A 22,206-nucleotide genomic window follows, 5' to 3' on the forward strand; every position below is an offset into this window, starting at 1 on the left:
TCTGTTCACTTTTGACGTTTTCATACCATAAAGTGAAGAACAGATGTTTGAACTTACTATATCAGCGACCAGACGAGTTTTGAAATACTATTAATAATGATAATATCAAAACTCCACGCGACAGTTGTTTGTGGAATTATCCCCGGATATCTGTTACTGTGACTGGAGATGTTACCGTAATGCTGGAAGTAACGTTATCATGTGAGTCACATTGTTATGGCCGTCCGCGGTGTCTTCCTAGTAACGAAGGATGTAACATATGACAGTACAGTTGGCCGATGAGGGACATTATGAAGCATTGTAAAAGAGAGAGGCTGAAATGAGCACCGCGAGCTCTCTCTCTCTCTCTCTCTCTCTCTCTCTCTCTCTCTCTCTCTCTCTCTCTCTCTCTCTCTCTCTCTCTCTCCGTGTTCGACTCAGTCTGAAGGAGGAAGCCAAAAGTCCACACTTCATATATCAGGACAATGTATCTTATTATCGAGTATCGGTCGACATCAGAACACCTATCGAACAAAAACATTGAAAGACAAACAAAAAATCGCGTATGTAAGATCGCAAAGTAAGATTTCAGCTCTCGTTTGTTATGCTGTAAGGCGTTCTCCTTTGTAGCAACCACAGAGGAAAGCAATTAAGAGTGAAAATGACGCCAATTGCATTGGGAAGAACGACTGTACGGCCTTCCAGAGATGCATGTTAATGAGGGCCAACTAGTGTATTGTCGCCATCGTCCAAGTTTTATGTCCCTCTTACGCGGAACTAATGAGAGGATCATGAACATAAAACTTAATTGTCAGGTTTATTTTTTTAACCCGTTGTCCACGACGGTACGACCCTGTAGCACGACGGTACGACCTTGTAGCACGACAATACGACCCATTTAGCACGACGGTACAACCCCTCAGCACGACAGTACGACTCTGTCGCACGACATTAAGACCCCTTCAGTACGACAGTACGATCCTTGGATATGATGACCTGGCCTTTGACCTTCTGGGTTAGAACAAAGGCCGTACCATCATAGCCGAGGGTCGTACCGTCGTGCTCAAGGTCCGTACCGTCGTGCAAAGACCCCTTACCGCCGTGCTCAAAGGCCCCGTACCGTCATGCTCAAGGCCCCGTACCGTCATGCTCAAGGCCCCGTACCGTCATGCTCAAGGCCCCGTACCGTCGTGCTCAAAGGCCCGTACCGCCGTGCTCAAGGCCCCGTATTATCGTGCTCAAGGCTCATACCCGTCGTGCTCAAGGCCCATACCGTCGTGCTCAGAGGCCCCGTACCGCCGTGCTCAAAGGCCTCGTACCGTCGTGCTCAAAGGCCCGTACCTCCGTCCTGAAGGAGTTAAAGGGTTGATGGCGTACCCTCCAATTCATTACTGACTCTCGAGGTATATTGATATGTCAGTTATATCAGACGACTCAACACAGTCCCAGGCAAAGAACGCTCATTTCTGCCTGGCTCTTGTGGCTGGTGTGTTATCACAGTTGTATAAGGAGTTGTGGCAAGATGTATACGGACCCGTCCTCAATAACCTAAGACGATTAACTCAGGCCATGGGCTCTGGAGAGACTGCTATCAGGCAGATCCACTTGGGGAATTCAATATATGCTCAAGGCAGCCGTGCGTTTGTGTGACTATCTCCAACGTAATAGAATCTCCAGCAATAATTTCCATTGGGTCTGGCCCTCTGTCGGGTCTAGCGATAGGCTCCTCCGGGTCTATATTTATCTTCCTCGATTGTGTCTAGCGAGGATTTTTGTGCTATTTAACCGCAAGACTCGCTCGTGTTAGCTTTCCTTAGCTGAAAGCTACTGTTCGAGGATTCGCCTGTTGAGCTAAACAGCCATTACATTTTCTATAGCGTGTCTGGTATGGTTTGACGTTTAGAAAATTAGATTTAGATACGCGTTTTGATGTAGAGAAAAGGTTCTTGTAGATTCACGAGAGGTACATCTTGCTCCACTCCAGTGCCACAGTGTCATGGACGGGTTCTAAGGTGCCCCCTTGCGCCAGAGCTGCTCCCTGCAGTGCCAGCCCCAGCCATCACCTGGTTCCACTCCCTCTCCACCACACCACCCGCCTCCACCTCCCCTGGTGGGGTCACGGGGAATAACTATGCAAACTGACGATCATTGAAATTCAACAGCGCGCAATCCGCCAACTGCCAATTAGATCATAACTTTAAACTCTAATTTCATGACTGCGCATCAGGATCTGTTTTTCCTAACTACATTCGGGGGAGTTTGGGTGGGGGGGGGTTGGTCGTCGTAACTCTACCATGGGAAGCTGAATTGACTCGTTTGCCTCTCCTTCCATTTAGATGCTCAGTTGGCTCATGGTTAACCCGGTAAAGGCGGAGGCGCCACGGTTTATTTCCCTCCCCCCCGCCCGGGAATATGCGCGTTGTTTTGGTGTAGCTGAAGACCGTGACTCTCTACTGCATCTTTTGTGTATTCCAAAGTTTTCCAAAGAGTTTTTCCAGTGAATTCAAAGACGGTTTTTTTCGAGGGGGGGCTTTAAGAAATGGAGGAAAAAAGAGGCGAATGGCCTTCTCTGTGTATGTAGTAGGTAAGGGGTTGATTTGAATTCACTGCTTAACCCCTCTGAACACGTCGGTACGACCCATGAGCACGACGGGACGACCCTAAAGCACGACGGTACGACCCTTGAACACGACTGTACGACCCTTTCGGTATGATGATGACGACTTTAAAGGTCATGCCAAAGACCAGGCCATCATATCCAAGCGTCGTGCCGTCGTGCTCAAGGGTCGTACCGTCGTGTTTGAGGGTCGTACCATCGTTCTCAAGGGTCGTGCCATCGTGGTCAGTAGGTTAACACTAGTGTGATGCGATAGTTCTTGCATTCGTGTGTGGCGTTTTTAGAGTCGTAGTGATGTGAGATGGCTAAGAATGACCTCATTTAGAATAGGACTTTCAACCCTTTGATGAGAATGATGACTTAGCATGATAGAAGGGCGTTTCTAATGCCACATTTTATTAGTACCTAGACCTGCCATCTTCTGCATGTCTTCTTCACAGTTCTGACTTTGGTGATGAGTTTGAAATACTTTACTTTTTCTAACCCGTTGGTTTTTGAAAGCATGTTTGCGCATGCTCAGACCTTTTTTTGAGATATGGCCAAGATTGCGTTTGATATTTTAGAAGAGTTTGTATATATATATTTAAGAGTTTTTTCTTAAATGCATAACCTGTGTTTATGAACGATCCAAACAGAATTATCTGTAGTAAATGGTATCCAATTGATATATATGAATAAGCTTCCAGTATATAATGTAAGTACTTTGTGCTATAGGAAATGTATTCATTTTATTATTGTTTTTCCAAGCAACGTTATATATATATATATATATATATGAGTGAAAGAAAGCGAATGATAATTAGTCTATTTTTTAAGTAAGGAGGTAGGGGAGTTGCCGTGAACTGCATATCAGCATTTCTGATACGTGGAGTCTGGAAAGCCTTGGAAAAGGTATTGAAAAAGCTTGTAGGAGGAGCGTCCTGGAAAATGATCAAACTATGTTAAGAAAATGGATTTGGGGGGAAAGAAAATGGAAAGGGGGGAAAAGAAAATGGAAGGGGGTGGGCAGGAAATTTGTTTATCTTGTCATGGAAGGTTTACTGGGTAATTTTGGGATCCATTTGAGCTTAGATGTATTGGAATATATTACGCTTCCCCTCGGCTATAATGGATATGATATCAGGTATTAGGGTAGACTGGGGTATGTTATGCAGAAGTATATACTGGGTATATATATATATATATATATATATATGTTCACTGACACGAATGTGACAAAGAAAATGGCACCCAATAAGGTGGGGGAGGGGGGAGGGGATCCTTTCTGAAAACCGTATGTCGTTTTCGCTTGTGTTTTACATTTTCTTTCATTCTTAGTGCGTTACAGTGTAACAGTGCGGTGGTCTACGTGATGTTTCGTCATAACGAACCCCGGGTGGATTGTCTGGACGGGAATATTATTAGAAGGTCATTGTCCACCAGGATCCCGTTTTTTATGACGATAGAAAGAACACGGGTGGCTGAGACGAGTGTAAAATGAACCTGAGGTGTTCGACACCGTTGACCGCCAGTATTGACACTGTTGACCGTTGAATGGACTTTCCTGTTCATTTATTTCCACACGACAACAGGAGACTGGATGTGGGAGAGAGAGAGAGAGAGAGAGAGAGAGAGAGAGAGAGAGGTCATTTCTTCGTGGCGCTACCTTGCTAACGCGGGAAACGGCGAAAATATACTTCCTCGAATTGTCATAGAGTCTGGTTACAATGGATGAGATATATATATACATATTTGCCATTTCCCGCGTTAGCGAGGTAGCGTCAAGAACAGAGGACTGAGCCTTAGAGGGAATATCCTCACTTGGCAGCGTCAAGAACAGAGGACTGAGCCTTAGAGGGAATATCCTCACCTGGCCCCCTTCTCTGTTCCGTATTTTGGAAAATTAGAAAACGAGAGGGGAGGATTTCCAGCCACTCGCTCCCTCCCCTTTTAGTCGCCTTCTACGACACGCAGGGAATACGTGGGAAGTATTCTTTGTCCCCTATCCCCAGGGATAATGGATGAGAGAGAGAGAGAGAGAGAGAGAGAGAGAGAGAGAGAGAGAGAGAGAGAGAGAGAGCAAGAACTATACCATAAAGTTATTGGTAGTTTTGTTATTCGTCATGGTAATGGTGGTTCAGTTGGGTCTTAAACTTTGAGGTGTGATACACTGGGAAGGTTTCACAAGTGCGGTTATGTGCTGCAACACCCCAGGTGACACACAGAAAACGTTCCTACGATGCTTTCACATACAACGTTTTCTTTCTCCTCCTCTTCACACACACACACACACACACACACACCTGTTCCACACAAGATCAGGGGTGGCCCAGGGGTGTTGGTGGGGGGGTTAGGTTGTGAGTGTGGCAATAGTTGAGGAACAAGATGACGACGACCCCCCAGAGAACAAGATGACGACGACCCCCCAGAGAACAAGATGACGACGACCCCCCAGAGAACAAGATGACGACGACCCCCAGAGAACAAGATGACGACGACCCCCCAGAGAACAAGATGACGACGACCCCCAGAGAACAAGATGACGACGACCCCCCAGAGAACAAGATGACGACGACCCCCCAGAGAACAAGATGACGACGACCCCCCAGAGAACAAGATGACGACGACCCCCCAGAGAACAAGATGACGACGACCCCCCAGAGAACAAGATGACGACGACCCCCCAGAGAACAAGATGACGACGACCCCCCAGAGAACAAGATGACGACGACCCCCCAGAGAACAAGATGACGACGACCCCCCAGAGAACAAGATGACGACGACCCCCCAGAGAACAAGATGACGACGACCCCCCAGAGAACAAGATGACGACGACCCCCCAGAGAACAAGATGACGACGACCCCCCCAGAGAACAAGATGACGACGACCCCCCAGAGAACAAGATGACGACGACCCCCCAGAGAACAAGATGACGACGACCCCCCAGAGAACAAGATGACGACGACCCCCCAGAGAACAAGATGACGACGACCCCCCCAGAGAACAAGATGACGACGACCCCCCCAGAGAACAAGATGACGACGACCCCCCAGAGAACAAGATGACGACGACCCCCCAGAGAACAAGATGACGACGACCCCCCAGAGAACAAGATGACGACGACCCCCCAGAGAACAAGATGACGACGACCCCCCCAGAGAACAAGATGACGACGACCCCCCAGAGAACAAGATGACGACGACTCCCCAGAGAACAAGATGACGACGACCCCCCAGAGAACAAGATGACGACGAGCCCCCAGAGAACAAGTGGGAAAGTGCCCGGAAAATATTGGGTTGGTTTTAGCGGTTAACTTGACGCGCTGGGAGGGTATACCTTGGTGGGCCTGTTGGAGGGAAGGAAGGGAAGAGGGTTCTGCTGGAGGGTAAGACGGAGGGAAGGGAAGAACAGAAGACGTACGAATATAGGAAAAGGAATGTGTGTGTGTGTGTATGTGTGTATGTACGTGTGTGTGTGGTAGTGTATGTGTGTGTGTGTGTGTGTGTTCTCTTTGTTATTCCCATTTCTTGTATCGCTACGTTTATTTATGTATTACCATGCTCTCGTATGTTCTATCACCATCCCCCCCCTCCTCCCCCACCCCCGCTCTCTCTCTCTCTCTCTCTCTCTCTCTCTCTCTCTCTCTCTCTCTCTCTCTCTCTCTCTCTCTCTCTCTCTCTCTCTCTCTCTCTCTCTCTCTCTCACATAGACCCAACCCTGAATTACGCCCGCTGTTCTGTGTTTGTGTAGTGTGTGTGCGCGTGTGCGCGCGCGTCTGTCAATAAATGAATAAATAAATAAATGAATAAAGATTATTTTACTGAATTCAAGCCATCGTCCGGGTGAAAATACGTGGTTAATGAATTATATAACATGGAAATTATATAACATGGGAATTATATAACATGGGAATTATATAACATGGTGGTGTCATAATTATAACCAGTTAATTATCATAAATGACCTTCAGATCCAAATGGGGGTTGGTTACTGAAGCACTAGGGGATAAACACATGGATGTTCTAAATGTACATAGAACACCAAGTTCTGCAGAACACATGTTATATGGCTTATATACATCATACATGTAGTGATAATGCGTTGAAGATATAACATTTAGAGTTAAGTATACATGGGTTGAACTGCAGGTGTGTTAAGGTGACATGCAATGTGTATTTCACTATGTATTTGATGGTGAAGATTGATATAAGTGTATTTGATGGTGAAGATTGATATAAGTGTATTTGATGGTGAAGATTGATATAAGTGTATTTGATGGTGAAGATTGATATAAGTGTATTTGATGGTGAAGATTGATATAAGTGTATTTGATGGTGAAGATTGATATAAGTGTATTTGATGGTGAAGATTGATATAAGTGTATTTGATGGTGAAGATTGATATAAGTGTATTTGATGGTGAAGATTGATATAAGTGTATTTGATGGTGAAGATAAAGATATATGTGAAGTTATATACTTGTTGAACTTAGTACTGTGTTGATGTATATCATGTACTTATTGATGAATATTAAGTGGTGAATATTTTCCACAGTGGTTACTTTATGGGAATACAGTAGATGACGTACCCACGTAACTGTGGGCAGACTGTATCATACAGTAGATGACGTACACATAAAACTGTGGGGAAACTGCATCATACAGTAGAGGACGTACACACGTAACTGTGGGGAAACTGTATCATACAGTAGATGACGTACACACGTAACTGTGGGGAAACTGTATCATACAGTAGATGACGTACACACGTAACTGTGGGGAAACTGCATCATACAGTAGATGACGTACACACGTAACTGTGGGGAAACTGTATCATACAGTAGATGACGTACCCACGTAACTGTGGGCAGACTGTATCATACAGTAGATGACGTACACACGTAACTGTGGGCAGACTTTATCATACAGTAGATGACTTACACACGTAACTGTGGGCAGACTGTATCATACAGTAGATGACGTACACACGTAACTGTGGGCAGACTGTATCATACAGTAGATGACGTACACACGTAACTGTGGGCAGACTGTATCATACAGTAGATGACGTACACACGTAACTGTGGGCAGACTGTATCATACAGTAGATGACGTACACACGTAACTGTGGGCAGACTGTATCATACAGTAGATGACGTACACACGTAACTGTGGAGAAACTGTATTATTTGCATGTTTAGCTGTGCACCTGATCATGGGTTGTTAATAACATTTGACTGCAGTAGGTATGGACAAGTGTTGTACCTGTGGTCAGCTGGGTGGGTCACAACCCGTGTGTGGTCAGCTGGGTGGGTCACAACCCCTGTGTGGTCAGCTGGGTGGGTCACAACCCCTGTGTGGTCAGCTGGGTGGGTCACAACCACTGTGTGGTTAGCTGGGTGGGTCACAACCCCTGTGTGGTCAGCTGGGTGGGTCACAACCACTGTGTGGTCAGCTGGGTGGGTCACAACCCCTGTGTGGTCAGCTGGATGGGTCACAACCCCTGTGTGGTCAGCTGGGTGGGTCACAACCTCTGTGTGGTCTACTGGGTGGGTCACAACCACTGTGTGGTCAGCTGGGTGGGTCACAACCACTGTGTGGTCAGCTGGGTGGGTCACAACCCCTGTGTGGTCAGCTGGGTGGGTCACAACCCCTGTGTGGTCAGCTGGGTGGGTCACAACCCCTGTGTGGTCAGCTGGGTGGGTCACAACCCCTGTGTGGTCAGCTGGGTGGGTTACAACCCCTGTGTGGTCAGCTGGGTGGGTCACAACCTTTGTGTGGTCAGCTGGATGGGTCACAACCACTGTGTGGTCAGCTGGGTGGGTCACAACCCCTGTGTGGTCAGCTGGATGGGTCACAACCCCTGTGTGGTCAGCTGGGTGGGTCACAACCCCTGTGTGGTCAGCTGGGTGGGTTACAACCCCTGTGTGGTCAGCTGGGTGGGTCACAACCCTTGTGTGGTCAGCTGGGTGGGTCACAACCCCTGTGTGGTCAGCTGGGTGGGTTACAACCCCTGTGTGGTCAGCTGGGTGGGTTACAACCCCTGTGTGGTCAGCTGGATGGGTCACAACCCCTGTGTGGTCAGCTGGGTGGGTCACAACCCCTGTGTGGTCAGCTGGGTGGGTCACAACCCCTGTGTGGTCAGCTGGGTGGGTTACAACCCCTGTGTGGTCAGCTGGGTGGGTCACAACCCTTGTGTGGTCAGCTGGGTGGGTCACAACCCCTGTGTGGTCAGCTGGGTGGGTTACAACCCCTGTGTGGTCAGCTGGGTGGGTTACAACCCCTGTGTGGTCAGCTGGATGGGTCACAACCCCTGTGTGGTCAGCTGGGTGGGTCACAACCCCTGTGTGGTCAGCTGGATGGGTCACAACCCCTGTGTGGTCAGCTGGGTGGGTCACAACCCCTGTGGTCAGCTGGGTGGGTCACAACCTCTGTGTGGTCAGCTGGATGGGTCACAACCCCTGTGTGGTCAGCTGGATGGGTCACAACCCCTGTGTGGTCAGCTGGGTGGGTCACAACCCCTGTGTGGTCAGCTGGATGGGTCACAACCCCTGTGTGGTCAGCTGGATGGGTCACAACCCCTGTGTGGTCAGCTGGGTGGGTCACAACCTCTGTGTGGTCAGCTGGATGGGTCACAACCCCTGTGTGGTCAGCTGGGTGGGTCACAACCTCTGTGTGGTCAGCTGGATGGGTCACAACCCCTGTGTGGTCAGCTGGGTGGGTCACAACCTCTGTGTGGTCAGCTGGGTGGGTCACAACCTCTGTGTGGTCAGCTGGATGGGTCACAACCCCTGTGTGGTCAGCTGGGTGGGTCACAACCTCTGTGTGGTCAGCTGGATGGGTCACAACCCCTGTGGTCAGCTGGGTGGGTCACAACCTCTGTGTGGTCAGCTGGATGGGTCACAACCCCTGTGTGGTCAGCTGGGTGGGTCACAACCTCTGTGGTTTATCTGGTTGGATCACAACCAATGTTGTTAGCTGAGTGGTTCACGACTTCTGTGGTCAAGGGTCGTACCGTCGTGCTCAAGGATCGTACCATCGTGCTCAAGGATCGTACTGTCGTGCTCAAGGGTCGTACCGTCGTGCTCAAGGGTCGTACTGTCGTGCTCAAGGGTCGTACCGTCGTGCTCAAGGGTCGTACTGTCGTGCTCAAGGGTCGTACCGTCGTGCTCAAGGATCGTACTGTCGTGCTCAAGGGTCGTACCGTCGTGCTCAAGGGTCGTACTGTCGTGCTCAAGGGTCGTACCGTCGTGCTCAAGGGTCGTACCGTCGTACTCAAGGGTCGTACCGTCGTGCTCAAGGATCGTACTGTCGTGCTCAAGGGTCGTACCGTCGTGCTCAAGGGTCGTACTGTCGTGCTCAAGGGTCGTACCGTCGTGCTCAAGGGTCGTACCGTCGTACTCAAGGGTCGTACCGTCGTGCTCAAGGATCGTACTGTCGTGCTCAAGGGTCGTACCGTCGTGCTCAAGGGTCGTACTGTCGTGCTCAAGGGTCGTACCGTCGTGCTCAAGGGTCGTACCGTCGTGCTCAAGGGTCGTACCGTCGTGCTCAAGGGTCGTACCATGGTGCTCAAGGGTCGTACCGTCGTGCTCAAGGGTCGTACCGTCGTGTTCAAGGGTCGTACCATCGTGCTCAAGGGTCGTACCGTCGTGCTCAAGGGTCGTACCGTCGTGCTCAAGGGTCGTACCGTCGTACTCAAGGGTCGTGCTCAGGAGGTTAGGAAAGAAATGTCGTCATAAGCTAATTAACACGTTGTTCAAAGAAAATATATTGATTATAATTGGTAAATAATAATTGACAATTAGTATTCGCACTCCAAAAGTTTAATTAACCAACAAACAATAATTGGCTCTTAGCTATGTGTAGATTTTTATTTTTTTCACTAAATTGTTAAAAAAAATAATTTTCAATTAGATAAAATCATGTGTTTTGTATGGGTAAGTTTTTGAGATGAAGCCCCACCATTGTAAAGCTCCTTCCATATATATATATATATATATATATATATATATATATATATATATATATATATATATATAGATAGATAGATAGATAGATAGATAGATAGATAGGGAGAACTGATTATCGATTTCCCTGGAAGGGAAATAAGGAATCAGTAAACGTATATGAAATCAAAATACGAATTAATTTGGTTTATTAATGTGCTTAATTATGAATGTTGATTCAATAAAAGTATTATTCCTGTAAATGGAACATTGGAAATAAATGATAAATAATTTCGTGTATGGAGGGTGGTGGTAACTGCCCGATTTCACAATACTTGGTAACTCTCCTTCCATCTGACCCAGGGGTGGCTGTGTTCGTACCCATGCATCCAGCCGAAGCTTCAGCTTCGTTTTCCTCTCGATGTTGTTATTTACTTTATTTATTCTGTAGTGAGAAGTTCTTTATACATTTTATTGGTAGTGATCATCATCATACATTTTAATTTTGTGTATGAATTATCTTGATTATTAGTTATCACGGAGTTGCATGGGAGGAGGAGACTGGAATCGGACTCGGGACAACCCACGGAAATAGAATATTCTATACCCGTGTTTCCTAAAATAGCCAGCTGGCTATATTCAGGTGGGACAATAGTCCCTTATTATGTCCCGGTGTTGTCCCATGTTGTACCTTGGGAGTTGCTCCCTCTTTGATGCGATGGGATCACAAGTAGAGCCGACTTTGTGAGGCTTGGTGCTATGTAATGACCAGGGGAGCCCACACGGTGAAGCCTAGTGCTATGTAATGACCAGGGGAGCCCACATGGTGAAGCCTAGTGCTATGTAATGACCAGGGGAGCCCACATGGTGAAGCCTAGTGCTATGTGATGACCAGGGGAGCCCACATGGTGAAGCCTAGTGCTATGTAATGACCAGGGGAGCCCACATGGTGAAGCCTAGTGCTATGTAATGACCAGGGGAGCCCACACGGTGAAGCCTAGTGCTATGTAATGACCAGGGGAGCCCACATGGTGAAGCCTAGTGCTATGTAATGACCAGGGGAGCCCACATGGTGAAGCCTAGTGCTATGTAATGACCAGGGGAGCCCACATGGTGAAGCCTAGTGCTATGTAATGACCAGGGGAGCCCACATGGTGAAGCCTAGTGCTATGTAATGACCAGGGGAGGTCACATGGTGAAGCCTAGTGCTATGTGATGACTAGGGGAGCCCACATGGTGAAGCCTAGTGCTATGTGATGACCAGGGGAGCCCACATGGTGAAGCCTAGTGCTATGTGATGACTAGGGGAGCCCACATGGTGAAGCCTAGTGCTATGTGATGACTAGGGGAGGCCACATGGTGAAGCCTAGTGCTACATGATGACTAGGGGAGCCCACACGGTGAAGCCTAGTGCTATGTAATGACCAGGGGAGCCCACATGGTGAAGCCCAGTGCTATGTAATGACCAGGGGAGCCCACATGGTGAAGCCTAGTGCTATGTGATGACCAGGGGAGCCCACATGGTGAAGCCTAGTGCTATGTGATGACTAGGGGAGGCCACATGGTGAAGCCTAGTGCTATGTAATGACCAGGGCAGCCCACATGGTGAAGCCTAGTGCTATGTGATGACTAGGGGAGGCCACATGGTGAAGCCTAGTGCTATGTGATGACCAGGGGAGCCCACATGGTGAAGCCTAGTGCTATGTGATGACTAGGGGAGCCCACATGGTGAAGCCTAGTGCTATGTGATGACCAGGGGAGCCCACATGGTGAAGCCTAGTGCTATGTGATGACTAGGGGAGGCCACATGGTGAAGCCTAGTGCCATGTGATGACCAGGGGAGCCCACATGGTGAAGCCTAGTGCTATGTGATGACTAGGGGAGGCCACATGGTGAAGCCTAGTGCTATGTGATGACCAGGGGAGGCCACATGGTGAAGCCTAGTGCTATGTGATGACCAGGGGAGCCCACATGGTGAAGCCTAGTGCTATGTGATGACCAGGGGAGCCCACATGGTGAAGCCTAGTGCTATGTGATGACCAGGGGAGCCCACATGGTGAAGCCTAGTGCTATGTGATGACCAGGGGAGCCCACATGGTGAAGCCTAGTGCTATGTGATGACTAGGGGAGGCCACATGGTGAAGCCTAGTGCTATGTGATGACCAGGGGAGCCCACATGGTGAAGCCTAGTGCTATGTGATGACTAGGGGAGGCCACATGGTGAAGCCTAGTGCTATGTGATGACCAGGGGAGCCCACATGGTGAAGCCTAGTGCTATGTGATGACCAGGGGAGCCCACATGGTGAAGCCTAGTGCTATGTGATGACCAGGGGAGGCCACATGGTGAAGCCTAGTGCTATGTGATGACCAGGGGAGCCCACATGGTGAAGCCTAGTGCTATGTGATGACCAGGGGAGGCCACATGTGAAGCCTAGTGCTATGTGATGACCAGGGGAGCCCACATGGTGAAGCCTAGTGCTATGTGATGACTAGGGGAGGCCACATGGTGAAGCCTAGTGCTATGTGATGACCAGGGGAGCCCACATGGTGAAGCCCTTCTCCCCACAACTGAATTAGTATTTCCACTTTAAAGCTGCTGCTGCTCCTGTTGGAGAGGACGCCAACATTGTTGGTGTTGATAGTACAGGTTGTGTTGGAGATTCTGAGGTGCTGGAGGTTGTGTTGGAGGTACAGGTGATAAGAGGTTATGTTGGAGGTAACTGATGATGGGGGTGACGTTGGAGGTACCGGTGGTGGAGGGTATGTTGGAGTAGCTGATGCAAGAGGCTATATGTTGGAGGTACCGGTGGTGGAGGTTATGTTGGAGAAGCTGATCCCAGAGGTTGTATGTTGGAGATTTTTTGAAGCTCTCATACTGGGCGTTATGTTTGAGTATCTCATGTTGGAGGTTGTTGGAACTTATGTTGGAGGTTCCGATGTTGGAGGTTGTTGGAGTGTCTGATGTTGGAGGTTCCGATGTTAGAGGTTGTTGGAGTTGCTGACGTTGGAAGTTATGTTGGAGGTTCCGATGTTGGAGGTTGTTGGAGTTCCTGATGTTGGAGATTATGTTGGAGGTTCCGATGTTAGAGGTTGTTGGAGTTGCTGATGTTGGAAGTTATGTTGGAGGTTCCGATGTTAGAGGTTGTTGGAGTTCCTGATGTTGGAGATGTTGGAGGCTGTAGGAGTTGCTGATGTTGGAGATTATGTTGGAGGTTCCGATGTTGGAGGTTGTTGAAGTGTCTGATGTTAACCGTATTTGATCCGATCATTGATTGGTTCATCATCATCTGACGATTAGATGATCAGCCAAAGATTGGTGATGATTGGTATAGACGGTGTTGCCTTCGTCAGTAGTAGCCTGACACTTCCTTCGTCAGTAGTAGTAGTCCGACACTTCCTTCGTCAGTAGTAGTAGTAGTACGACACTTCCTTCGTCAGTAGTAGTAGCCCGACACTTCCTTCGTCAGTAGTAGTAGTACGACACTTCCTTCGTCAGTAGTAGTAGTACGACACTTCCTTCGTCAGTAGTAGTAGCCCGACACTTCCTTCGTCAGTAGTAGTAGTACGACACTTCCTTCGTCAGTAGTAGTAGTACGACACTTCCTTCGTCAGTAGTAGTAGTACGACACTTCCTTCGTCAGTAGTAGTAGTAGTACGACACTTCCTTCGTCAGTAGTAGTAGCCCGACACTTCCTTCGTCAGTAGTAGTAGTACGACACTTCCTTCGTCAGTAGTAGTAGTACGACACTTCCTTCGTCTGTAGTAGTAGTACGACACTTCCTTCGTCAGTAGTAGTACGACACTTCCTTCGTCAGTAGTAGTAGTACGACACTTCCTTCGTCAGTAGTAGTAGTACGACACTTCCTTCGTCAGTAGTAGTAGTACGACACTTGCTTCGTCAGTAGTAGTAGTACGACACTTCCTTCGTCAGTAGTAGTAGCCCGACACTTCCTTCGTCAGTAGTAGTAGTACGACACTTCCTTCGTCCAGTAGTAGTAGCCCGACACTTCCTTCGTCAGTAGTAGTAGTACGACACTTCCTTCGTCAGTAGTAGTAGTACGACACTTCCTTCGTCAGTAGTAGTATACGACACTTCCTTCGTCCAGTAGTAGTAGTACGACACTTCCTTCGTCAGTAGTAGTAGTACGACACTTCCTTCGTCAGTAGTAGTAGTAGTACGACACTTCCTTCGTCTGTAGTAGTAGTACGACACTTCCTTCGTCAGTAGTAGTACGACACTTCCTTCGTCAGTAGTAGTAGTACGACACTTGCTTCGTCAGTAGTAGTAGTACGACACTTCCTTCGTCAGTAGTAGTAGCCCGACACTTCCTTCGTCAGTAGTAGTAGTACGACACTTCCTTCGTCAGTAGTAGTAGCCCGACACTTCCTTCGTCAGTAGTAGTAGTACGACACTTCCTTCGTCAGTAGTAGTAGTACGACACTTCCTTCGTCAGTAGTAGTAGTACGACACTTCCTTCGTCAGTAGTAGTAGTACGACACTTCCTTCGTCAGTAGTAGTAGTACGACACTTCCTTCGTCAGTAGTAGTAGTACGACACTTCCTTCGTCTGTAGTAGTAGTACGACACTTCCTTCGTCAGTAGTAGTACGACACTTCCTTCGTCAGTAGTAGTAGTACGACACTTCCTTCGTCAGTAGTAGTAGTACGACACTTCCTTCGTCAGTAGTAGTAGCCCGACACTTCCTTCGTCAGTAGTAGTAGTACGACACTTCCTTCGTCAGTAGTAGTAGTACGACACTTCCTTCGTCAGTAGTAGTAGTACGACACTTCCTTCGTCAGTAGTAGTAGTACGACACTTCCTTCGTCAGTAGTAGTAGTAGTACGACACTTCCTTCGTCAGTAGTAGTAGTACGACACTTCCTTCGTCAGTAGTAGTAGTACGACACTTCCTTCGTCAGTAGTAGTAGTACGACACTTCCTTCGTCAGTAGTAGCCCAGGTTCCAGACCAATGCTTGTGTGAACAACGTTGTAGGTGTTGTAATACTGGACGGTGATCATGGACGTACGATATATTATAATTATAAATTATAATTCTAAACTATAATTATAAATAGAATAATTTACGTATGGTTAAATGAAGTGAACATGATAACTGTCACAGTAAATCAAAGCCTTTTTTTACACGTAATGATGAAGTACGAATCTCCAGCTTCACTTCTTTTTTTCACATAGAAAAAATGCAAATGACTCGACCATCTGTGCACCCTCATAACGTTATATATATATATATATATATATATATATATATATATATATATATATATATATATATAAACTGACATATTTTTTATTGTATTTCCCATGATGATGTGATTATTACACGAAAGTGCACTTGGGAACTGTGGTGCTATAAACCCCCCAAGTAAACACGTGTGTCACACACACAAGACTCAGCCAGACAACAACAGATGTATACATTCTATATGTATATAAGAGACAATCGTAACACATATAGTCTGGATATAGGGGCTGGTGAACTTATAATTTAAGTAAGAAATATCGTAATTATCATATAAGTAAGAAATGTACTTATGATTTAAGTAAGAAATCTCGTACTTAAAATCTAAGTAAGAAATATCATAATTATAATATAAGTAAGAAATATCGTACTTATGATTTAAGTAAGAAATATCATACTTACAATTTAGGTAAGAAATATCGACATTATAAGTAAGAAATATTGTACTTATAATTTAAGTAAGAGATATCGTACTTATAAGTAAGAAATATCTTACTTATAATTTAAGTAAGAAATATCGTACTTACAATTTAAGTAAGAAATATCGACATTATAAGTAAGAAATATCGTACTTATAATTTAAGTAAGAGATATCGTACTTATAAGTAAGATATATCTTACTTATAATTTAAGTAAGAAATATCGTACTTACAATTTAAGTAAGAAATATCGTACTTATAATTTAAGTAAGAAATATCGTAATTACAATTTAAATAAGAAATATCGTAATTATAAGTAAGAAATATCGTACTTATAATTCAAGTAAGAAATGTACTTACAGTTTAAATAAGAAATATCGTACTTGTAAGAAATATCGTACTTGTAAGAAATATCGTACTTGTAAGAAATATCGTACTTGTAAGAAATATCGTACTTGTAAGTAAGAAATATCGTACTTGTAAGTAAGAAATATCGTACTTGTAAGTAAGAAATATCGTACTTGTAAGTAAGAAATATCGTACATAAATCTATCATTGTTATTCGCGTAGCTTGGATTCCCCTGCTCACAAGGTGTATCCACACCCCAGTGACCCAGCCAGCTTGGGCTGCTGCTGCTGGTGGTGGCGCTGGACACAACTGCGAATGTCCATCGAGATCTCCATCATCATCTCCTCCTCCTCCTCCTGGTCATATTGGGTCGTCTCTCTGCATGAGGAGCGCATGACACACACACACACACACACACACACACACACACACACACAGGTAAGACCTGGTTCACTCCAAACTCCGTCTGTCCTGGCCGGCTAAGAGAGCTATTTTGCCGACGCTTCTTTTTGGGGGGGGAAGAAAACGGGATCCTCCATGTTCTTTCCGGAGAGAGAAAACGGAATCCTACGTGTTTCGTAAAATGGGTTTGTAGTAGAGAAAGACGGAGATGAGGAAGTCCAATTCTCATGTATGTTTTGTAAACATATCTGGCTCTGTGTAAAGTATAAGTGAGAGAAAATCAGAAGGAAAACGTTAAGTGGACACTTACAAGTGAGCGTGACCACCCGTTTTCTTCTGTTTACACGACAGTGACCTTGACCTTTAAGAGACAGGTCGAAGGGCAAGACTTAACACCCAAGGGCCGTACCGTCGTGCTCATGGGCCGTACCGTCGTGCTCAAGGGTCGTACCGTCGTGCTCAAGGGTCGTACCGTCGTGCTCAAGGATCGTACCGTCGTGCTCAAGGGTCGTACCGTCGTGCTCAAGGGTCGTACCGTCGTGCTCAAGGGTCGTACAGCCGTACCCATGGGTAGCAACAGATCAACAAAAAAAGTTGGAACTAACGCTACAACGGAACAGAAGATGGGGAGAAGTAAATGACACTGAAGATCAACAGAAAACGAGAAGTTGATTACATAATCGATCAAGACAAGGAGTTAGTGGAACAAGGGAATAGAAAATGGAGAGATAACGACTGAGGAATCAACGGAAAATGGGGAACTAAAGCCTTATTGGATGAAGAGATAAACGGAGTTGATAGTGATATAGTACGTTACACTGATAGCATAGATATGACGATAGTGAATATATATATATATATATATATATATATATATATATATATATATATATATATATATATATATATTACAGTATAGACCAGTCGAGTAATAATGATTATCTTAGAGTTTTGGAGAAAGTGGAAAACCCGCTTCGTGAACAGTGTCAGGTGTTACGTGCTGGGGAAGACGCGAGTTCCACAGCTTTAGCTGTGTAAGGAAAGATGACAGACGTATGAACATGCTCACTTCGCTAGACCTCAGAGGAAAATACACAACAAGACAAACAAATAAGAGAAGATGATCCAAGAATGATAGACAAAAAATTGAGGAAAAATGAATAGAAGAAAAAAAGGCAAAAAGTAAACTAAAATCTTGAGCAATGTAAGTGTTACCAGAGCAGCCAGGAACACTGAGCCAGGGCGTCAGCTGATATAAGCCCCAGCATCACCTGGGATGAAGTAGATCCAGATAAGATAAGCGACACCTGTCAGTGTAGGGTACCAGGCGGAGAAAAGAGGAAGGCAGCTGATAAAACGTATTGGACGAGACGGGGCGGTATAGATTAGGATCAGCCAATTAGTCATGCAAAACGCAGTGGGTCCCATACAAGGGGTACCTGCAGCTCCCGAGGCTGCGTTACGTGCAGGAGCAGGGTAAAGCGGGTTCCTTTAGGGTGCAAAGAGCTTTAGCAATGCTGTACTCCTTTCCGTCCGCTAGCTATGGAAAGATCCTCTCTGGGAATATTATATATATATATATATATATATATATATATATATATATATATATATATATATATATATATATATATATATATATTCAAGTGTTTGCGAATAGCTGCTAGGTGGCAGCAACTGCTCTGGCGAGCGGGTTTCGAATACGTGGCATCGACGTATCTGGCATTCTTCCCCAGCATTCCACCGGTCGTCAGCGCTGGCTTTATCAAACACCAGCTGGCGAAGGATTGCACCAGCGAGCAGCGCATTCTGGCCCCTGGCTCACCCTCTGCGCTCTGCTCTTGGCCTTCACTTAATGAACAGTTTGTGAAGATGAATTTAACGTAGGATAATGTAGGTTAGGTTAGGTTAGGTTAGGTTAGGCTTCCTCTGGTTACTTAAGTTAGTTAAGTTAGGCTTCCTCTGGTTACTTAAGTTAGTTAGGTTAGGCTTCCTCTGGTTACTTAAGTTAGGTTAGGTTAGGTTAGGCTTCCTCTGGTTACTTAAGTTAGTTAGGTTAGGCTTCCTCTGGTTACTTAAGTTAGTTAGGTTAGGTTAGGCTAGGCTTCCTCTAGTTACTTAGGTTAGGTTAGGTTAGGTTAGGCTTCCTCTGGTTACTTAAGTTAGTTAGGTTAGGCTTCCTCTGGTTACTTAAGTTAGTTAGGTTAGGTTAGGCTAGGCTTCCTCTAGTTACTTAGGTTAGGTTAGGTTAGGTTAGGCTTCCTCTGCTTACTTAAGTTAGTTAGGTTAGGCTTCCTCTGGTTACTTAGGTTAGTTAGGTTAGGTTAGGCTTCCTCTGGTTACTTAAGTTAGGTTAGGCTTCCTCTGGTTACTTAAGTTAGTTAGGTTAGGCTTAGATTTGGTAGGGTTAAGTTAGGGTGTATGGAGTAGGAAGTTAGATTTGGTAAGGTTAAGTTAGGCTATGTTAGCTTCAGTCATGCTGCTAAGTTCATTATCTTGACCACCCCAGAGGTCAGATCATGTACCATAGGGTCATTTCCCAGTTATGAAATGACCTATGTGTACTGTACGGAGAGGGGGTTGTACACTGGTGGGTGCACCATCTCTTGTACTGTACGGGGAGGGAGTTGTACACTTGTGGTGCCCCATATCTTGTACTGTACGGGGAGGGAGTTGTACACTTGTGGTGCCCCATATCTTGTACTGTACGGGGAGGGAGTTGTACACTTGTGGTGCCCCATATCTTGTACTGTACGGGGAGGGAGTTGTACACTTGTGGTGCCCCATATCTTGTACTGTACGGGGAGGGAGTTGTACACTTGTGGTGCCCCATATCTTGTACTGTACGGGGAGGGAGTTGTACACTTGTGGTGCCCCATCTCTTGTACTGTACGGGGAGGGAGTTGTACACTTGTGGTGCCCCATATCTTGTACTGTACGGGGAGGGAGTTGTACACTTGTGGTGCCCCATATCTTGTACTGTACGGGGAGGGAGTTGTACACTTGTGGTGCCCCATATCTTGTACTGTACGGGAGGGAGTTGTACACTTGTGGTGCCCCATCTCTTGTACTGTACGTACAGCCTCACAGTATTTAGCACTCCAACATGCTGGCCACATTGTAACATAATCCAGTTGATTCCGTTCGTGAGTTACTTATATGAGAAATGGATGGATTTATTTCTTAACAAGTTTCTTTAATTTCATGTCACAACCTCTGGTTGTTCTGTCGACACAACACACACACACACACACACACACATACACACACACACACCCACACACACACACACACACACACACACACACACACACACACACACACATGGCTGAGCAGTTAGGAAGGTAGTTGTATACTCGTTGGAAACCACATAATTGTTAAACTCTCATACGTAACTATTTGACTAATGATGACATGTGTGTGTGTGTGTGTGCGTGTGTGTGTGTGTGTGTGTGTGTGTGTGTGTTTGCACCTGTCACTTGGTTCATTTCGTAGTTTCTTTATGTTAATGATTCACATTAATTAATCTCTGACGTGTTTCTCGTTTATAATTATCCTATCATAGCCTGTGGCTGGTTTATATCATGGCCTCTGGCTGGTTTATATCATGGTCTCTGGCTGGTTTATATTATGGCCTCGGATGGTTTATATCATGGCCTCTGGATGGTTTATATCATGGCCTCTGGATGGTTCATATCATGGCCTCGGATGGTTTATGTCATGGCCTCTGGATGGTTTATATCATGGCCTCTGGCTGGTTTATATCAAAGCCCCTGGCTGGTTTATCTTTCATGATTTCAGAGACCTGTTTACTGTCGACATGGTCAATTTAATCCAGGGAGATGAAGACTGTGATTAATTGTCCTTTTGTTCTTTCTCTTCTCTCTTGTAGACACACACACACACACACACACACACACACACACACACACACACACACACACACACACACACACATGTGTTGTAAACCAGTCCTTGACAAGGAAAAAAATATATATACATTCAGTTAAAGAAAGGGTGACCCGAGTGCTTTTGAGACACAAGGTGATAAAGTACAGAAGGCCCACACCTTACGTTTTCTAAAGTGTCACTTAGACAAGGAACAGTGTCGACTTGAAAGACAGTTTTTTTAAGAAAACTGATTCTGGTTTTCTGTTGTACTAGGGTGTAAACAGACCCCCCCCCCCTCCTCACGCACTTTGATCACTGCATATATATATATATATATATTTTTCCCCCGTGGGCACAAGAAGATCCTGACGTCTTGGACAATGGACATTAAGACGACGTGGTTCTACAGACCCCAAAGTAAGACCGGCCTGTCTCCAGCCTCTCCTGTCAAAGAGGACAGGACAGAAAGACAGTAGACGGTTAAAGAGAGACAGAGATCCCTCGTCGCTCGCATGCCAACATGCCTTGGCCGTTGCAAACACCTTTGGAGGAGAGGTGGGGGAAATAATGATAATAATGCCTAAATTGAGCTTTAGATTCGGGGGTGCTGGAAACCAGACCGTTGTCTTCTGTAAACAACCTTATCACCACATCATCATCATCATGAAAATGCACCTGTGATAAAGTGCCACATCATCATCATCATCATCATCATGAAAATGCACCTGTGATAAAGTGCCACATGATCATCATGAAAATGCACCTGTGATAAAGTGGTCCTTCCATACCCAAAAGTCCAAGAGGCGTACCTTCTCATCAGCTTCCACTTACGACGGCGCAAGTGAACAGTAGTCGGTGGCTGTGTGGGGGGGCCATTTTCTAATCCCCGTTTTCTCTCATTTCTTAATGAAAGGTTACTGGTTCTTAATGAGTGTGGGTCGAGGGGGCTGGCGAGGGGCTCAACATAATTGTCTGGGTCTGCAGTGTTGATGGGATGTGTGATGAGGTTATCAGTTGAGTGGCTGCTCAAGGGTCGTACCGTCGTGCTCAAGGGTCGTACCGTCGTGCTCAAGGGTCGTACCGTCGGGCTCAAGGGTCGCACCGTCGTGCTCAAGGACCATGTATGTTCTGAACAACAGAATCTGTCGTTGCAATCACGGAATCTATAACAACGTAACAGATGAGCATCGCATCATCCTTTTCAACTTGGGATCTGAATACGTTTCGTGGCCGACGCCACTACAGGTGTGTACGACCACTGCACCTGGTACCTGGGGGGGGGTCCCCGCCTGCGCAAACACCCCCCCCCACCCTGCATCCCCCCTCCCCCGGTATTAAAAAACGTATATAATAAAACTGTGGCAG

At 46.2% G+C, this 22,206-nt stretch overlaps 1 protein-coding gene across 6 annotated transcripts in view; it reads left to right on the plus strand.

Annotated features, from left to right (window-relative positions):
- The window catches only part of qvr (protein quiver), a 356,159-nt gene that overhangs the window by 239,901 nt on the left and 94,052 nt on the right, over positions 1–22,206 (plus strand). The window lies entirely within an intron of this gene.

This window comes from Panulirus ornatus, chromosome 59 (assembly GCF_036320965.1).
Source record: "Panulirus ornatus isolate Po-2019 chromosome 59, ASM3632096v1, whole genome shotgun sequence".
Taxonomy (NCBI): Eukaryota; Metazoa; Arthropoda; class Malacostraca; order Decapoda; family Palinuridae; genus Panulirus; species Panulirus ornatus.